The 9,249-nt window shown below is 40.3% G+C and overlaps 1 long non-coding RNA gene across 1 annotated transcript in view; it reads left to right on the top strand.

Annotated features, from left to right (window-relative positions):
* Positions 1-9,013, top strand: part of LOC146801690 (uncharacterized) — a 127,127-nt gene extending 118,114 nt beyond the window's left edge. Inside the window, exons 2-3 of the long non-coding RNA XR_014967646.1 lie at positions 4,020-4,539; positions 5,021-9,013. This is a non-coding gene — a long non-coding RNA (uncharacterized LOC146801690). The remainder of the gene's footprint in view (positions 1-4,019; positions 4,540-5,020) is intronic.
* The last annotated feature ends 236 nt before the right edge of the window (positions 9,014-9,249 follow it).

Raw genomic sequence — 9,249 nt, forward strand, 5'->3', positions numbered from 1 at the left:
ACGGGGGAATTTCATTGGTTTTTCATGAGTGAAATGTCCTGCTAACTATAACATGTGTGAAACCTATGGTTTTTGTCAGTGAATTTGCAAGGTTTTTTAAATGCTATTTCCTAACTATAACATGTGTGAAAACTATGATTTTTTCAGTGAATATATATATATATATATATATATATATATATATATATATATATATATATATATATATTATATATATATATATATATATATATATATATATATATATATATATATATATATTTAATCTCCTGGCGGTCGCTAGTAGATAGTTATAGTTAGGACCGTGTTTCCATAGGAATTCTGAAAATTCTATTTTGAATAACTTTGGCGCCGGTTGACGAATCCTCGCGAATTTTTCAAAATAGGTGGGGCGCTCCGCTCCTACCCGGGGTGATTAGTCAATCTGGGGGCGAGAAAAAAGGGGGGTCCCAAAACACGTTTTCCCCATGCATTTTTCCATAGGGACCTTTAGTCCAAGGTACAGCCCGAACGGCTGAACAGAATTACTTGAAATTTGGCAGAGAGGTAGTCCTCAGGTCAGGGATGTGCCTTTTGAATATCTGGAGTTAATCTGTTCAGTAGTTCCTGAGAAAATGTCAGTTAAAAGTACATATATATCTATAAGCGCGCACCGTGCGCGCACCGTGTGCGAGCGCAATTCTGATTGGTTGTTAGATGTCAGTAAACATTCGAATCGATCGAAATCAGGAAGTGTCGGCCACAATTTTGTCTCTCGCAGTCTGAGGCAGTGAAAAACAAAAGTGGAGAACGTGAAAAGGGGGCAGGGTGGACAGTTCCTGACCCCCTAGCCTTTGTCAGGGGGTCACTGAAGGACCCCCAAGGGCGAAAAAAACATTTATATTTTTGACAAAAAAGTGCGGGGTGCGCACACCGTGCGTACACGGCGCGCATAACGCATCGTGGGCGATCGGTGCGTGAAGTGCACCGAGTGCCCACAGCGCACGCACGGTGCGCGCACGGTGAAAAACCTGAAAAAATAATATTAATAAATACATAACTTAGCATTTAAAAAAACGTACAAATTCACTTAAAAAACCATAGGTTTCACACACGTTATAGTTAGGAATTAGCATTTAAAAAACCTTGCAAATTCACTTAAAAAACCATAGGTTTCACACATGTTATAGTTAGCTGGACATTTCCCTCGTAAAAAACCAATGAAATTCCCCCGTTATAGTTAGTGCAGGCAACTATAACTCATGCGACCGCAATCCTCTGCTGATGACGTCAGATATTACATCACTGATTACATATGTGTCTTTCTGAAAAATAAATATTTGTAATATATGTATAGCTAAAGATTAATGGAAGAAGACATGGGTAAATAGGTGTCTAAATAGAGTGATATAATATCTGACGTCATCAGCAGAGGATTGCGGTCGCGTGAGTTATAGTTGCCTGCACTAACTATAACGGCGGAATTTCATTGGTTTTTTACGAGGGAAATGTCCAGCTAACTATAACATGTGTGAAACCTATGGTTTTTTAAGTGAATATATATATATGTACATTTTTAAATGTAAGACGTTTTAGAAATCATTACTGCAAATGGTGGGCATTGATGTCAACTTTAAGATATTTTAAATTAAATATATAAATTATAATGTTTTCATTTTTACACAATTTAATACGCATGCATTTGATTTAACAAGGAAAGGTTGGGTGGTTTTCCAATACGCTATGTTTTTAACATAATTTCAGTTTCAGCATCATAGAAATTGTATATTAAAGGCACACAAGGTCAACATTACATAACATTAGTATATGAAATGGGATTACAATTTATGTTAGGCCCAAAATATGTTATAATACTAGAAATCAGCCATGGTGTATTGCCGTATTTTAACATTTAGTCATTTGTTAAATCAATCACAATCTTAATAAAAAAATCAAAATTTCTATTTAGTTGCATAGCATGTATCGAGCTTGCCTGACTATTTGCTGGATCATAACTTAGCTGGCTGTAGTTGGTCAAGGCCCCTTTCACAAGGATTTCCAGTTCTTCAACAGTGAAGTTGCAGGCGCTGTCACCTGTACCTTCAACCATGGTGGGTTTCAGCAGCAGAATATGAGCAGCAACGGTTGTGTAGGTCTTCTTCAATTGACAGGAAACAAGTGACAAAATGGCCCTAAATCGAGTATGGCAACATATAACAGAAAATTATGTCAGTGTACGTGGAGTTTGCAAAAATTATTTCAAAGAAAAACATTAATAAAAATACATACATTAATGTAAGACGTTAATAATAGACTTGGAAATAATATAATAATATATTTTACTTTAGAGAGAAATTATCCTATTTCTATCTGACATTGTTAGTGAATTACTTAAAGGATTACTAATGGAAGTAGAATGACATTACTTAATGATGAAAAAGCTAGAAAAGAGTATGTAGATTTGTTTGAAAATGAAAAAAGTAAAATCATTTTTCAATGTACATGTTTTCAGTACATATATTGTTTAAAAATGGTCAATTCACAGGGTTGCAAATATTTGCACTATAAATAATTACCTATTTCATTATTCGCAGACCTATGTCTATCCACCAACCAAAGGAAGAGGGAGGTGGATACATTATGATCAGAAGGAGTGTACAAAGCATGTCCTGATCGAACACCCATGTAGGAAACGCATATCAGTCAGAAGTACAGGTTGAACTGAGACACTATAGAAGCCTTAGCCCTACAATTTAATTTAGTATTTTTGCCAGATATTACCATCCAGATAACCATTACACCTATTGTGAAGGTAATGGCAGTTTTATATTTCTGTGCTACTGGCTCCTTCCAGTACACTGTTAGCAACTTCAGTGGGAAGTCACAGCCAACTCTCTCAGCTGTCCTCCAAGTTCTCAATATTATGCTCAGATGTATCAATGAATTCATCTAATTTCCGACAGATAATGCTACATACAACATAATCAAGGCCAAGTTCTATGGCTTGGAGGAATGCCATGTGCTGTTGGTGCCATAGATAGAGCAGGCATTGTCACCTCATTCCTGGCAGAAAGTGGACCACAATTGAAAACATTTCTACTCCATCATCGTCAATGTTTAGGTAGTTTGTAGTTCAAGACATAATTTAAATAATGTTTCCTTTTGTCCTAATTTTTCCAGCGGGCTCAGCTTATCCCAGTCAAACATGGCTTTTAACCTTACTAAGAATCATGATTACACAATATTGCGGTGTTAATCATTGTCGAGTTACATGAAATGACAAGTCCAAGTTGTGTTTGTTAGATACTTATCACAATTGGAGAGCTAGATATAAGGATGTTCGGGGACAGTGTAAGATTAGTGTGCGCAGTGGCGAACGTAGTGACAAAATAAACGAAACCAACTTGAATCTCGTGGAAAGCGGGATTTCAGATATGGGGCTGTTCTGGATTGTAACTGTATAAAAAGAGTAAATTCAGATTTTTAGCGCATCCCAAAATAGTTAAGGTTTGGCAGTCGTTGGTGGATCGTCATGGAGCCAGTATCTGGTGGTTGGGGTGTCGGATTGGAATCTTGGCTTCCTACATTTGTAATATCTTGTATACTGAGATAGTTTTCTCAATATGTACCATTTCCTAAGTCCTGTATATTTGCACCTATTGTGCACATATTATTTTATTTCAATTTTTGATGGTTTTTAGCACATTCTATTTTGCACGTTGTCTCTCTCCCATTCTCATCGGCGACATTGTACGTATCCACATTTTTTCTGGATTTAAAAGACTGGAACTCATTTTGAACTTAAGTGCATTGAACTCCCTAGTAAGTCCTTAAGAGTCATATGCAAAAATTACACTGTAAAGATTTTCAAGAGGACGAATAGTAAAAATAGTGTTTTGTAATATTTCCAGTGTGAAAACTATATTAATTTTTAGAGAGGAAAGTACTGAGCGAGGTAGAACTTGTTACTTGAGGTAAAGGATTGAATATATTATGAATGTTACAGGTTTCTCTTCTAATCGGGTATTGTTTTATTGCAGACTTCCGCAAGCAATTTTGAAAGAAGTGTGATGAGCCTCGCATGAGTGTTTTCTCTCTCTTCCCCTTCCCCTTCTTCCATCTGTGTCGGCTGCTGTGATTTCTATTACAATTAGAAGTCATGGTCTCTCTTCATTGCATTCTTGCAAACCAGTAACGAATATTCATGAACTACAACAATACGGAATCCAACAACGTGAGGGGAAGTCTGCTTCAGTGAGGCCATTGTGTGAACAAGGGGACCTGTGGAACAGACCTTTGGGATCCTTAAGACATGATTATGTTGCATGGACAAGCCCGGAAGATTCCCCGTCTACTCTCCAGGGAAGGTCTGCAATATAGTATGCTATATTGTATGGTTTACAACATTGCCCTTCGTCAAAACATCAACTTTATCCCTGATGACGACTATCAGTGGGAACCCCAGGGTAATGTTGGTGAGATGCTTCAGCAAGATGACAGTGATGAGGATAAAGGCAGTGACATCAGGCGTGTACTTACTGAAAACATCTTTGCCAGATGGTAAGAGGCATAAATGAGAAATTAACTGTAAAATAGCTTATATAGACATCTCCTGTTTGAAAATGGATGGAACTAATCCAAGATTGTGTTTTTTTAAACATTATGTATTTTTTATTTATTTGCAACAAAGTAGTTCTTATGTTAGAATGTTAAACAGTGAGCAATGTACTGCTTTGTAAACTAGTTGCTCCATCACAAACAAAAAAAAATTCACATCAGCCTTATTCCAAATGCATTATTATATATGTAACTTGTAAGAGATAGTAGTCCATTTTATCTATTACCTTTGTGACAGAGGCTTCATTGGGAAAAACAAACTCAGACATATTGTCTACAACTGACAAATAATTATCAGCATGCAATGTGAAATCATGTCCGTTACAGTTCTAGATGTTTTTTTGCTATGGGGAAGGGAACATATTTGAATGTTTAAAAAATCTATTTCTCACAATCGCATTAATGTCTATTTATTTCTTCCTAGGTCATCTCATCCTGTCATCTGCTGAGACAGAAGCATCTCATTGTTTTGTCTTGCACAAGGACTTTTGTTGGAGAGATCTGCAGTGTAAGTTGCCTGAATATTGGTGCACTGCTTCTGAAAAAAAGGATATGGATACACTTATTCTCAGTCATGGAGTGATACCAGTGCAACTGAGATTCATGTAAAATAACTGACAATTATGCATCTCCACGTGTAGAACGTATCCTTAGTAAGGTAATGTGTAGCATATCTGTAGATTTTTAATTTGTTATGAATACGTCCGAGCATAATCTCAGTTGAAAACATTATAATATACAAATTTGTGCAGGTAGACTGTTTGTTGTTAGTTATGTATTGGTTGCGTTTGTAGTTCAGTAAATGTAACACTGACTTGTTATCTTCAAAGTGGATGTTTTTTCCCATGATTTCAGTTTGACTATTTTGTTTATTTTTCATTTTATTTTCCATAATTGTTTTTCTGTAATTCCTGTTATGTCCTCTTGGCATGGTTTCCATTTTGGTAAGTGTATGTACACAATGTAACTGTATCTTTCCCGCGTAGTAGATTACTTTTATATTTTTTTCAACACAATTATGAAAAATAAATAAAAAGTTTGAAAAAGGGATCTTTGCCATTGTATTTAAGTTTAATTCATAAACGTTTTTTTGTATAGATAATACAAAAGGAAATTTGTCTTGTGCTTTATACATTTTTATTTGTATATTAATAACTACAAATAGCATTTTTTATTATTCTTTCAATAATACGACAACCCAGTAATGTTACTGTTGTACATGATACTCTTCAGGTAGCGTTTTCCTAAACGTTTTGCTTTTTCTGCCTGGGTTTTAAATTCTCCTGTGTTGCCTATGGACTCTGGGCATTTTCTTACTGTAAATACATTTGTGAAAGTGCGCGCACTATTCCTACCCATGTTGGGAAGTGGCGCTGACATGATGTTCTGTACCATGGGCCGGTTGGCCATCGTCGACCAGTGTATGCACTTTGGCTGCTTTCGTGATTAAACTAATGAGCTGCCTGCCAGGACAGGTTCCTGTATGTGCGCACCCGCACCTATGGTGCCCATTATTGCCTCTGCCACCTGCAATTGCAGGCTCCTGCATGAGCACTGACATACATATTAGTTAAACCCATGTCCAGTCTGCTGTTGCAGACTTGGGCGGACGCACTTGCAGCCTGGTGCTAGGGACTATGTGTCTAACTTGTCATAGCAGGTCCTGGGGTACCGTACTGAATGTGGGCCCAGGTAGTGAGGAATACCTGTGTGTGTTTTCACTACCTATGAGGCTTGGTCTTCCCATAGCCTAACATGGGGAAGTGGTTGACTTCACTTCAGGTTGCAATAGTGGATAGCAGTTGAGCAGCCTCATGATGTTTCCTTTCAATGAATTCACCATGCCAAACCCTTTCTAATGTTAAAGAGGTTTTGGCATAACTCGCTTAGAAATGCCACTTATAGAATATGGACATTTCTATTCACTAAGGGTCTTGTTTGCCGTGGTGCCGGGCTCCAGTGTCCGCCAGGGGTCGGGGGAGCACATCTGTGCATTCCCCAAGTGACAACCTTAAACCATGGGCATCCCACAAGAAAGGCAGATCTCTGCTATTTGAGGACCGGATTGGATAGATTGGAGAGAGAGGTTCTGACACTTAGCCTCTAGGGGCCAAATCATGGCCCAACTAAAGATTAAGATCTACACTTCATGGCCCCATGACAGACAGGCCCATTTTGGCGATCGTACCCCATCTCCCTCATGCAACATGCCGACTGCATGCTCATTGTGTGTGGTGTTTGATTCACTGGGTGCTACCCTCGCAGGTTGGGGTGTACCTGTAGTAGTGCCTCATTCTACCTCATGTGGCTCTGCTGAACTTGCACTTTGATGTCTGACCAGAGTTGCCTGGTGCAGCCCATCTCGACATGCAATGGTTATCTTCCACCTAAAGGTATAGGATAATCAGGGTGAACCAGACAGTGGAGGGACCCTGAGGCCATAGAGTCTACAAGATGTGATCCATTGACTTGCTGGGTACCAAGAGCATTTCATATGGACTGGACTAGTACCTGACGCATTGTGTGGTGGTGCGTAATGAGTGTGTGGGAGTGATAGTCAGCAGACCACCTGTGATTCAAGATACTGGCCGGTGGTGCTGATTTATACGTTGATTTCATGCCAAAAGCACAATACATTTGACTTTGGGTTTACCCACATGCTGCCGGCCTGAGGTGCTGCTAAAAAGGTTCTTGTATCATGTATGTACATATCTTTGATACCTTTGTTACCCCGGGTGTCCCCTATACCTGTGTGGGACTTTAGGATAGGATAGGATCATCACTTATAAAGCGCGAACGAATGCCGAGGCGTCTTGGCGCTGGTCCATAGAAAGAGATCGCTCCACCTAACCCCTAGTCGTATCAAACAGCCGTGTTTTTATCAGTTTTCTGAAAGCTTGGTGATTCTCCGTAAGTTTAACAAAGCCAGGGAGCTCATTCCACAGGCAAGCCGCCTGAAAGGAAAAAGCTCTACCACCCCATCTGGCTTTCCTGACACGATTCAGTTGCAGTAAGCTTTGCGTAGATGATCTCAGTGTCCGCCCCGGGAGATATGGGCTGAAGAGCTTCTGGACTTCCAGAGCTCCCCCTCCAAAGACCGCCTTATGAACTAGGCATAACGCCTTGAACTCTATGCGCTGCTGAACTGGAAGCCAGTGAAGCGCTTCAATTCCCTTGGCAACAGACTGGTCCCTGGGTACATCCAACAGGAGTCTAGCTGCCGCATTCTGCAGGATCTGCAGTCTTTTGAGCAAGGTCTTATTCAGTCCAAGCAGTACTGCGTTACAATAGTCCATTTTGGACAGCACTAAAGCTACAACCACATTCCTACGAAGATCTGGATTAATAAACGGGAAAATCTTCCGCAGTATCCTGATTAAATAAAAACAGGAGGAGGCAAGGTTGTTGACCTGTGCGGAGAAATTAAGTTGGTTATCGAATATCACTCCCAGATTTCTGACCTTAAGCACAGGACAGGGACATTCACCTGCCTCCACCGGCCACCAGGAGCTATTCCATACCGGACTTCCTGGACCAAATTCCATTATCTCCGTTTTCTCTGTGTTGATCTTAAGGAAGTTTTCTCGCATCCATCTCATGATTGCAGACATACAGCTATGAAACTTGTTAGCCGTGTCATTTGATTCTTCACCAGCCGAGACTATAAGCTGTGAATCATCAGCGTAGGAGATCACAGTAAAACCCTGAGCCTTAATAAGCTTGGCCAGGGGGGCTACATAAATGTTGAAGAGCGTTGGGGACAAAGAGGAGCCTTGTGGCACACCACATGGTAACTGGAACGGGTCTGACCGCAAGCCGTCCCATAACAGACTGTTATCTCTGCCATCCAAGAAAGAGGCTAGCAGTGCCAATGCCCTACCCTGGACCCCACACTCCTGAAGCCTTCGAAGCAGCACCTTGTGATTAACGGTATCGAAGGCCGCCGAGAGGTCCAACATCACCAATACTGCTCGACCTCCGCGGTCAGCTATCGCCCGTACATTTTCTGCTGCGATCAACAATGCTGACTCCGTGGAGTGCTGGGCACGGAAACCGTGCTGAGATGAGTCGAGCAAATCATGGGCTACCAAGTGTGCTGTAAGGGCACGATTTAGTTCTTTCTCCAGAATCTTCGCCTCCAAGGGCAGGGCAGAGATTGGACTTTACTATCAGGATTGCTATGGTGGGCCTGGTGTAGATAGCTTGTCGCACCACATAAGGGTGCTCTCTCTCTCTCTATTTGGGGTGAGGGGATTAGATTAGAAAATGTCTACAATGTGCATACTATTGATATCATAACGATACGAGAGGGACTAGTACTGCTATTAATATTTCTTTATGTGTTTTATGCCCAAAAGTATATGATGTTCATGTTATAATGATTGAAAATGTGTGTTGAATATAAACATTCTTCACATGCCTCCTGTGTGAAGTCTCTTTTGTGACGCTCAGTGTATTTATTGCATGTGACTGCAGTGCCTTTGCTTTACACGTTGTTTCTGAGGAAAGCCTGACTGTTCAGTGCCAAGCTACCCAAGGCTGAGCACAGGTTATATGGTGAGTGTAATCACCCTCCATTGATGGGATGGGTAGGTTCTGCGTGTCTGGGGGAATCTCTTCAGCCAACCAGAATGTGCAGGTTCCAACAGTTAT

The sequence above is a fragment of the Triturus cristatus genome, chromosome 8 (assembly GCF_964204655.1).
Source record: "Triturus cristatus chromosome 8, aTriCri1.1, whole genome shotgun sequence".
Taxonomy (NCBI): domain Eukaryota; kingdom Metazoa; phylum Chordata; class Amphibia; order Caudata; family Salamandridae; genus Triturus; species Triturus cristatus.